At 40.0% G+C, this 10,727-nt stretch overlaps 1 protein-coding gene and 1 pseudogene across 2 annotated transcripts in view; one reads left to right on the top strand and one right to left on the bottom strand.

The window, feature by feature from the left end:
• Positions 1-10,727, top strand: part of PCDH19 (protocadherin 19) — a 280,037-nt gene that overhangs the window by 198,799 nt on the left and 70,511 nt on the right. The window lies entirely within an intron of this gene.
• LOC102875535 lies at positions 6,534-7,630 on the bottom strand (annotated as a pseudogene).

Below are 10,727 nucleotides of genomic sequence, written 5' to 3'. Positions count from 1 at the left end.
CCTTTGAGCTGTGGTGCTGGAGAAGAGTATTGAATGTACCATGGACTGCCAAGAAAACAAACAGATTCATCATAGAGATGGTTTAACCAGGCTACTCCTTGGAGGCAAGGATTCTGGGGCTTCGTCTGACATACTTTAGACATATTATAAGGAGAGACAGGTCCTTGGAGAGGTACATCATGCTTGGTAGGGTGGAGGGACAGTGCAGGAGGTGAAGACCCTCTATGAGGTCGATTGATTCAGTGACTGGGGTAATCGGGATGGGTGTGTCAGAGGAAATGCGATTGGCACAGGATAGAGCAGGGTTTAGGGCTGTTGTACATAGGGTTGCTATGAGTCCCAAATGACTCAATGGCACATAACAACAACAACAACAATACCCAATCATGTTCAAGCAAAATGTTGTTTAACTTCAAATTTTTTATTTTTTCCTCCTTTATCCTCTTGTTATTAATTTCTAATTTTGTAGCATTGTGGTCTGAGATGATGCTCTGTATTATTTCTATGTTTTTTAATTTATTGATGCTTGCCTTGTGGTCCAAGATGTGATCTGTTCTCAAGAATGTTTCATGCACATTGGAAAGGAAGGCATACCATGATTTTTTAGCCTATAAATTAGCCTATATGCATTAGCCTATATGCATTAGCCTATAAATATCTATGAGATCAAATTGTTTTATTGTGTGGTTTAATTTTACAGCATCTTTGTTGAGTTTCTTTCTGGTAGTTCTATCTGTTCTTGAGAGTGGTTTATTGAAGTCTCCAACAACTCTAGTAATATTGTCTATTTCCTTTTTTGTTAATGTTTGTTTTATATATTTTATAGGTCTATCCTTTGGTCCAACAGAGCAAGGAAACACTGCCTGGTTCAAAATTGGGAAGGTTGTACTCTGGGGATGTGTTCTATCTACATATATTTTTAATCTATATGCAGGACAGATTATCCGGGACGCTGGGCTCTATGTGGAGAAGTGTGGCATCAGGATTAGTGGAAGATTCATCAACAGTCTGCGTTATGCACATGACACAGCTCTGCTTGCTGAAATTAAGGAAGAGTTGAAGCACTTGCTGCAGAAGTTCAAGGATTGCAGCCTTCAATATGGATTTAGACTCAAGATCAAGAAAACAAAGATTCTCACCACTGGGCCAATTGGCAGCATCAGGATTGATGGTGAAGAGATTGAGATTCTTAACAGCTTTAGTTTGCTTGACTCCACAACACTCTTGGCACCAGCAGCGAGGAAATTAAAAAATGTTTTTTTTTAGATGGGAAAGTCTGTTCTTTGAGACCTCTCCAGATTATTGAAGAGCAATGTTGTTACTCAGGAGACTAAGGTGTGGTTGATACAGGCTATGGTCCCTAAAACCACTTGCTATGCATCAGAAACCTGGACAATGTCTAGGGAAGAGAGAGGCAGAATTGATACCTTTGAGTTCTGGTGCTGGAGAAGAGTATTGAATATGCCATGGACTGCTAAGAAAACTAACAGGTTCATCCTGGAGAGGGTTAAACTGGGCTGCTCCTTGGAGGCAAGGACTCTGAAGCTTTGTCTGACATATTTTGGACATGTTGCAAGGAGGGACCAGTCCTTGGAAAGGGATATCATGCTTGGGAGGGTAGACGGACAGCACATGAGTGGAAGACCCTCTGTGAGGTGGATTGATTCAGTGACTGGAGTATTGGAGGTAGGTGTGTCAGAGACAGTGAGACAGGACAGAGCTGGGTTTAGAGCTGTTGTACATAGGGTCGTTATAAATGGCAGGCAACTCGACGGCACATAACAACACTCATTAGGTGCATAGATATTTATTATTGCTATGTCCTCATATTCTATTGACACTAAGTAGTAAGTAGTTACCTTCCTTGTCCTTTGTGATGGTTTTTCATTGTAATTTATTTTATCAGAGATTAATATCACCACTGCTTTTTTCTGGTTCCCATTTGTTTGGTATATTTTTTTTCCCTGCTTTTTTATTTTTAGTCTCTCTTTATCTTCACTTTTCAGGTGTATATTGGTGTATTTTGGGTTTTTATCCAATATGCTACTCTTTTCCTCTTCAGTGGTGCATTTAAAACAGTCTCCATCAGTGTGATTATTGAGAGGCATGGTTTTATTCCTATCATTGTGTTTAGTTCTTTTTGGTGTTGTTGCTAGTTACTTTGGTCAATCCTATTTTCTGTGGCACCTCTGTAAGAAGGAGATTTCTCAGTGTTTCCTGCAATGCTGGTCTTGTTTTTACAAACTCCCTTGGGTTCTGTTTTTCTGGCAATACCTTGATCTCTCCTTCATATTTGATAGACAATTTCGCTGGGTACAATAGTCTTTGTTGACAGTTGTGTTCTTTGAGTGTTCAATATGTGTCATTCCACTGTCTTTTTGTTTGCATGGTTTCTGCTGAGAAATCATCACTTAGTCTTATCTGCTATTCCTTATATGTTACTCTTTTTCTCTCCCTTGCTGCCTTCAGAATTATCTCCTTCTCTTTGGTTCTGGCAAATTCGACTGTGATATGCCTTGGTGTTTTCTTTTTGGGGTCTATTCTATATGGCGTTCGCTGAGATTTTGGAATATATATTCTCTCATTCTTCATTATGCCTGGGAAGTTTTCTCCTAGTAATTCTTCCACAACTTTTCCAATGTCTTTACTTACTTCTTCCTGTTCTGGGATTCCAATGATGTGCATGTTCTCTCTTGATGGTGTCTCACATTATTCTTAGGTTGTCTACTGTTTCCTTCCTTTTTTATTCTGCTTTTCCTCTAGCAAATCAGTGGTGACAATTCTATGTTCTATTTTACTGATTCTGTGTTCCATCTTTTCAACCCTGTTCAGGTTTTCCTCCATCATGTTGAAAGCACCTGAAACATCAAACCTCATATTTTGGATCACAATACCCTGTTATTCCAGAGCTTCTAATGTCTTATTTGTTTTAACTGCATTGTTTTGGATTTTTTTAAGCTCCTCCTGGTTTTTGCTTTCAGTATCCTGTAATTCTTCAAGTTTGTCTTTCACCCATTGAAAATATTCAATAATTGTTTTTTAAATTTTGTGTCAGAAAGTTCCATCAAACTTTCTGGCTTCAGGAAATCCATCAGCTCTGCTTCACTTTTGGGGGGTGTCATCTTGCTTTGAGCTTGTGTGGTGGCCTCTTTATTTTGTGATATTGCTGTGGTAGAGTTTTTCGTGCCTAAGGTAATGATAGGTTCTTGATCTGAAGTCACAGAGTAGAGGTGGCCAGAGCTTAGATGTGGGCGGTGTTTAGAGGTCGGTAGTGCTTAGAGGTGGGTGGAGTTTAGAGGCAAGCAGCATGTGAGTCAAATAGAGGCAGGCAAAGGGCAAGTTGCATAGAACCAGGCACAGGGAGCAGCACATAGAGGCAGGTGCCAGTACTTTGAGTAGAGTCAGGTGGAGGACATACCACCTAGAGGTGGGCGCTGGGTGTGGTGCCTAGAGGTGGGCACCAGGGCTGGGCAGGGTCACACACAATCTCTCACCAATTGAGCACCTGGTTGAGCACATGCGTGGACCTTACTCAAATCCAGTATTCAGGCCCATCTCCCAGTTGAGCTGGGTTCCAGAAGCCAGAATTACCAATTTCTAAGAAGACTTTAGCCTTTTAGTCTTTCCATTTTGCTCTTTGTTTTTGTTGTTATGTGTCATTGAGTCACTTACAACTCATAGTGACCCTATGTACAACAGCCCTAAACCCTACCCTATCCATTGCCACTCTTATTGTCTCAAACACACCTATCACCATTATCCCAGTGACTGAATCACTCCATTTCATAGAGGATCTTCTTCTCCTACACTGTCCCTCCACCTGCCAAGCATCCCTCTCTAAGGACTGATCCTGCCTTGCAACATGTCCAAAGTACGTCAGATGACACTTCAGAATCCTTGCCTCTGAGGGGCAGCATGGCTTCACACTCTCCAGAACATACTTGTTTGTTCTCCTAGCAGGTCATGGTATATTCAGTACTCTTCTCCAGCACCACAGCTCAAAGGCATCATCTCCGCTTCTATCATCCCTAGTCACTTTCCAGCTCTCTGATGCATAGCAAGTAAATGCAAAGACTATGGCCTCTATGAGGCACACCTTAGTCTCCAAACTGACATTGTTGCTCTTCAGTAATTTGGAGAGGTCTCTGAGAGCAGACTTTTCCAATGCTATTAATCTTTTAATTTCCTGGCTGTTGGCACCAAGAGTGTTGATTGTAGAGCCATGCAAACTGAAGCTGTCAACACTCAATATCTTCACCATCTATCTATCGGCCCAGTGGTGAAAATCTTTGTTTTCTTGATATTGAGCTTCAATCGTATTGAAGGCTGCAATCCTTAACCTTCTGCAGTAAGCACTTCAGGTTCTCCTCGGTTTCAGCAAGCAGGGTTGTGTCATCTGCATAACGCAGATTGTTGATGAGTCCTACCTCCAATCCTGATGCTTCACTTCTCCTCACAGAGCCCAGTTCTCCCGGATAATCTGTTTCACGTATAGATTGAAAAGATATGGAGATAGAACACATCCTTGATGCACACCCTTCCTGATTTTGAACCATGCAGTGTTTCCTTGCTCTGTTTTGACTACTGCCTCTGGGTACAAGTATAAGTTTCACATAAGCACAATTAAGTGTTTGGTACTCCTATTCTTCTCAAAATCAGCCACAGTTTGTTGTGATCCACACAGACAAATTCCTTTGCATGGTCAGTGAAACGCAGACAGACATTCCTCTGGTACTCTCTGCTTTCAACAAAGATCCATCTGACATTAGTTATAATATCCCTAGTGTCATGCCTCTCCTAAATCCAGCCTGATCTTCAGGCAATTCTCTGTTGATGTGCTGTTCCAGTAGTTTTTGGATAATCTTCAGTAGAATTTTGCTTGCATGTGGTATCAATGATGCTGTTGGATAGTTTCCACACCTTGCCGGATCACCTTTCTTTAGAATGGGAACAAATATAGATCTCTTCTAGTCAGTTGGCCGGTTGGTTGTCCTCCAGATTTCTTGGCATAACTTGGTGAGCACATCCAGGGCAGTGTCTGTTTGTTGAAATATGTCAATCAGTATGCCATTAATTCCTGGGGCCTTGCTTTTTACCAATTCTTTCCAATCAGCTTGAACTTCTTTCTTCATCACGATAGATTCTTGCTCATTACTCATATGTTATTTCATGAAATTCTTCTGTGTCCACCAATTTCTTTTGATACAATAACTCTGTATACTCTTTCCATCTTCTTTTAATGCTTCCTGGATCATTTAATATTCTGCCCAAAGCATCCTTGAGTATTGCAACTAAGGTATGAATTTGTTCTTCAGCTTCTTCAGCTTAAATGCTGAGCAGGTTTGGTCCTTATGATTTTTTTGGCACCAGCTCCTTGCATATTCCATTGTAATATTTTATTTTGTCTTCCTGCCCTGCTCTCTGTAATCTTCTGCTCACCTCCTTAGTATCTTGATTTCTTCCCTTTGCTTTGGCTTCTCGATGCTCCAGTGCAATATTTAGAGTTTCTTCTGACATCCATCTTGGTCTTTTCTTTCTCCTCTGTCTTTGTAATGACCTTTTGCATTTTTCCTGGATGATATTCTTGATATCTTCCTACAGCTCATCCTTCTCTCCTCAGCTTCAGCTTAAACTTGCATATGAGTGGTCTGTTCTGTTCCACAATAAGCACCTGGCCCAGTTTTCACAGTTAATATTGTGATTCTCCAGAGATTCTTTCCACAGATATAATTGATCTGATTCCTGTGCATACTATCAGGTGAAATCCATGTGTATAGCCTGCATTTATGTTTCTTATCAAATGTATTTGCAATGAATAAGTCATTGATTGTCCAAAATTCCATCTCTTGCTTCATATTTGTCACCAAATCCATGTTTTACAACTGCTGATCCTTCTTTTCTATTCCCAACTTTTGCATTCCAGTCATCCATTATTATTAATGTATCTTGACTGCATGTTCGATTGGTCTCTGACTTCAAAAGTTGGTAGAAATCTTCTATTTCCTCCTCTTTGGCTTTGGTTGTTGGTGCAAATATTTGAATGATGGTGGTATTAGTGGACTTTCTTGTATGGGAATGGATATTATCCTGTCATTCACAACATTGTATTTCAAGATGAATGTAGAAATGACATTTTAACTATGAAAGCGACCCCATTTTTTCTCACCTTTTTGTTTCCAGTGTAATAGATCACATTATCCTCTGATTCAAAATGACCCATGTCAGTCCATCAGATTTTGGCAATACCTAGTATGTCAATACTTATGTGTTCCATTTCCTTCTTAACAATATCCAATTTTCCTACATTCATGATTTCCTACATTACGTGTTCCAATCACTAGTGTCTGCTTACAGCTGTTGCTCCTTCTATATGTTTCCATACTTGACGGCTCAGCCTTAGTTGCCACATCTGCTAGTGCTCTGTTGTACATAGGGTTTTCAATGGCCTGCTATTTTGGAAGGGGATGGCCAGTCCTTCTTCCTAGTCTGTCTTAATTTTTTTAGCAATAATAATTTATTAAGAGCCTCCCCTTTTACCGCTTGTAGATCTTGTGTGCTAGTCCCAAGAAGATAGCTGGGGGCAGGGGGGCAGAGTATTGCTCGATAAGCCCCAAAATGTGGCTGAAACTCTCTTCTTCATACTGCTTGAACAAAGCAGGCAGCTCCAGTTCCTCATACAGTGTCTTCATCCAGGCCACCTTCTCCATCTCTTCTGCCCATAATTGGCCTGCAGGATCTGGCGTTGTTCTGGAGAGGTCCGCTGTAGACACTGGATCACCAGCCAGCTGCATTTAATGTCCTGGATGTCAGTGCCAATCTTGCCTGTCACACTTGGGTCACCAAAAAGATCAAGGTAATTATCCTGAATCTGAAAGAATTCTCCCATCTCTAGCAAGATCTTCTTGGCGTTGGCATGTTCCTTCTCCCTGTCGATGCCCGCCATATACATTGCAGCAGCTACAGGAAGGTAAAAGGAGTAGAAAGCTGTCTTTTACTTGACAATGGATTTGTACCTCTTTTCAATGAATCTGCTGAAATCCACCTTGTCCTGAGGGGCAGTGATGAGGTCCAAGATTTGTCCAATCTCAGTCTGATAAGAACTCTGCAGGAAGAGCTCCATCAGATTCAGATAATAGGGTTGTTCCCGGCAGTAGCGCTTCAGCAGGCAGTAGATACATGATTCCAGCAGCATGACGTAATTGATGGCATCCAGAACTATGCCTGGCTTCTGATACCAGCAGGGCTGCCCGCGTCCGGTAAGGAATGAATCCACAATGTTGTCTAATACAAGGAAGAAGGCTTGGAGCAGTTCCACACACCTGCCCACTGTCACTGTCAGGGTCCCCTGCAGACACTCAGCATTCTGCTTCCTGGGCTCCACCAGCTCCTGGAACACCGCCAGCACTGTTAAACCTTGGTTGTACTTGCCTCCAATGGCATTGTACTCTAGGACCTTCCTGAGCAGGGTAACAGCATCTCCTATTTCTGGGTGCCCCAGATCATCCTCAGTCAGCACCTTGACAATCTGGGAGAAGTGCTGGATGAAATCCTGCTACTCTTTGGCATAAACCTCTGATTTCTGGTCTCCGTTCATCCTGAGGGAGGAGCAGAGTACTCTGTTCTTGGATGCCGGTTCTTGCTTGGTGGTCTGTCTTAGTTTGATTGCTCAGATTTATAACATTATCTGACGGACAAGCATGTTACAGAGAAGAGCTGATTAATGATATTTCCCAGTAGTAAAAACAAACAAACAATAGATTCAGTATTTCCCCCACCCTTGCCAGGTGTGTTTTGCTCTTATGTACCTATTTTTAAGAAGCAGCTTGTTTCTTTTTTTACTAGAGGCTTTGACTTAACTGCCCTTCTAACTTTTGATTCTTTGCTTCTATTGTTAATTTTTGGAATTTCCTTTTTATCACATCTTCCCTTTCATTTAAGATAGCATCTTACCTTTCATTTAAGAGAGAGAGAGAGAGATGTTTAAGCCAACTTTCTTCCAAAATAGCACTTTAATCTTAATTTTATGAACTAAAAGAATAATTAAAGGTGGCATTAGGGTCACCATACAAGCTTAATATGGGCAATGTCTTTAAGATGGGGTCTTTTCACCATCTTTTCCTTTATATTTTGCTGGTTGTTGGCTATATAGCCTATGGATGAAGCCACTTTTAGCTTCATTTATCTCACAGTTAGAGCTTCCTGATGGGTTGCAGTAGCTATTATGTACTGAATACTCCTTTATGCCAAGAACTCTTTAGTTTCTGTACTTTTCATATTTTAATCTCCAGGAAAAGCTATGAGGTCAGTGCCATTATTTCTATTTTCCAGAATGGAAAAATAAAATCAAGTGAAAAGGTAAGAAGAGTAACTACATAATTTTATATAAGATAAAGCTGGTAAGTGGTAAAGCCACGATTTTAATGCAGAAAATCTTTTTTCAGAGCCTATATTCCTAGGCCCTATGTTTCTAAGGCAAAGATGGTACCTTCTTCCAGCACACACTTTACTGAGAAGATCTGGCTTTATAAGCACCTGCAAGACTGTAAATCTCCCTTTGGCAAGAAGCAGATTACATGTTGATTTTCTCCAGCCCATATGATTTACACTTAATTCTTCCTAAAGCGAAACATATTTGAACACAATATTGCAGCATTAAAGTTTCCTTTTGCTTTTTTGTACCAAAAGAATTAGCAGCTTTAAAACTTTTCTCATCATTCTCAACAGCTTTATGTCTTCTTCAGTGATAATTATCAAATTCTTAAGGCTAGTGATACACTCTCTTTTACTTGGTTTTGGAGGTGTTTTTCTTGATGCAGATGGGCAAAAACATGGTAGATTCAAAGACAGGTGTTTCATAAGGGAGGACAGTAAGCCTACTCATACTTTCAAGGGCAAAATGGCTGTAAAACCTGTTTCAAGGTAGTTCCATCCTTTTCATTATAAGTATTTTTTTTCCTGGCAATAAGTCTTTTATTTTCCATGTAGGGTTCCACTTTGGCTAACCGTTCAGAGAACACACTGCTATAATACAGAAATGAACAAAAGCATTTCAGCATGCTGCCTTCCTGTACATAGAAAACTGGTGCACATATTCAGACACTAAGACTGTTGAGATGAAATGTTTTTCTAAAGTGAATGTTTGTATTTCTGTTATTCTTGCTTTTCCTTCTGAACTGAGCTTTTTTTATTGACCACCTCCAACATCCCAGAAGTTATAAAATGTCAAAAAAGTTTACTAATAAACAATGCTTAGGAAGAGAAGTGTCCTATGTCTTCCCCAGCAAACATTACCCCAACATTGCCTGTTTAATACTTTTATTTTTTCCTTTTAATCTAAATAAGATTAAATCCAGAATGAAACATGAAACAATCAGACTTTGTTCCACCCACTTACATCCACACGCTGTGGATTTGGACTGCTCAGCTCCTAGAGTCAGAAGTGAAGATGGGGCAATGGTAGTGGGATGAGAACTAGGCAAGGGTTTAGGAAAATCTAGAATTACTGTCTTCAAAATTGCTCCAGAAGTGGTTCTAAGAAACAAATAAGCATAAGACAAAATAAGATAGTTGAAGATATTAAATATGTTGTTGTTGATTGCCTTCGAGTCGAGAATGACTTACAGTGACCCTATATGAACAAAAAGCCAAAGGTCTTATAGCCCTGGTGTGTCCACTTGTCGTACAGAAGTAACTTGTGGTTGCTGTGAAGCCAAACCTGTGACACTGATGAGTCAAATGTGAGAGTGGTTACCCATGACAGACAGTGTTTGGTGAAGCTCCTCGTTTAAAACAAGCTTAGAAGCTGGATAGCATCCACTTCTGTAATAACTTGCCTCCAGAAATCCTATGAGCCTGGAGAAAGGATGAAAATTACACAGGTGTTGAGGACTTTTGAGGAGCCTATGGCTCAATGGCACTTAATAACAACAACAACAATATGCTCAACGACACTTAACAACAACAACAACAACATGAACAAAAGACATGAAGCCCCTCTACAACTATCCACATTTATCAAAGTCCATAGAGTTTCTGGAGGCATGTTGTTTAGGAAGTGGATACGACAAGGAAAAAAAATTCGTTGAAATTGTAGCTTCATTTGTACTTAATTTTATTTCTTCTGTGATCACTAAGAACAAAGGAATAGAAATATTATGTTCATCAGAAAGACCAATTTGTTCTGATATCTGGACTCTGCTTTCTTTTTGAAATTTAAGAAATGACTAGTTCAAGAATACTAAATACTTCTAATATGTGTGTACCGTTGTTATAGAAGGAACTATTGTTTCTCTACAGCGAATACAAATACTATTAATTACCAATTCATCTATATTCAACCTAGATTATAAAAACAATTAACTTTGCTCAGTTCATTAGAGTTTAGACTCTGGAAATTATGTCCCTTTAAAGAGGCGCATAAGCATACACCTCCCTGAAAGTCCACATATATGTAGGACTTTCTCATAAGAGAGTAGGTTGCTATACCATGGAGTATCTAGGTTAGTCTTTTTTTTAAAAAAAATTTTTTATTAGTTTTAATGAACATTTACAGAGATTTTGGGTTGTCATTCATTCATTGTTGCACTGTTTTCTCTACCCTCCTCCCCAGTTCGTTCTTCTTTCCCACCTCCCGAATGTCTGTTTTAATTGTCCAATTGCCACAGTGCTTGTCAAAGCCAGTTCTGATTAATCTCCTTTGTCAGTGTGTCCTTTGCCATTCCCTATCA

The sequence above is a fragment of the Elephantulus edwardii genome, unplaced genomic scaffold, assembly GCF_000299155.1.
Source record: "Elephantulus edwardii isolate Elephantulus edwardi_28Jun2011 unplaced genomic scaffold, EleEdw1.0 scaffold00428, whole genome shotgun sequence".
Lineage (NCBI taxonomy): Eukaryota > Metazoa > Chordata > Mammalia > Macroscelidea > Macroscelididae > Elephantulus > Elephantulus edwardii.
The sequence above is the reverse complement of the archived record's forward strand: the minus strand, read 5'-3'. Positions and strand labels throughout refer to the sequence as shown.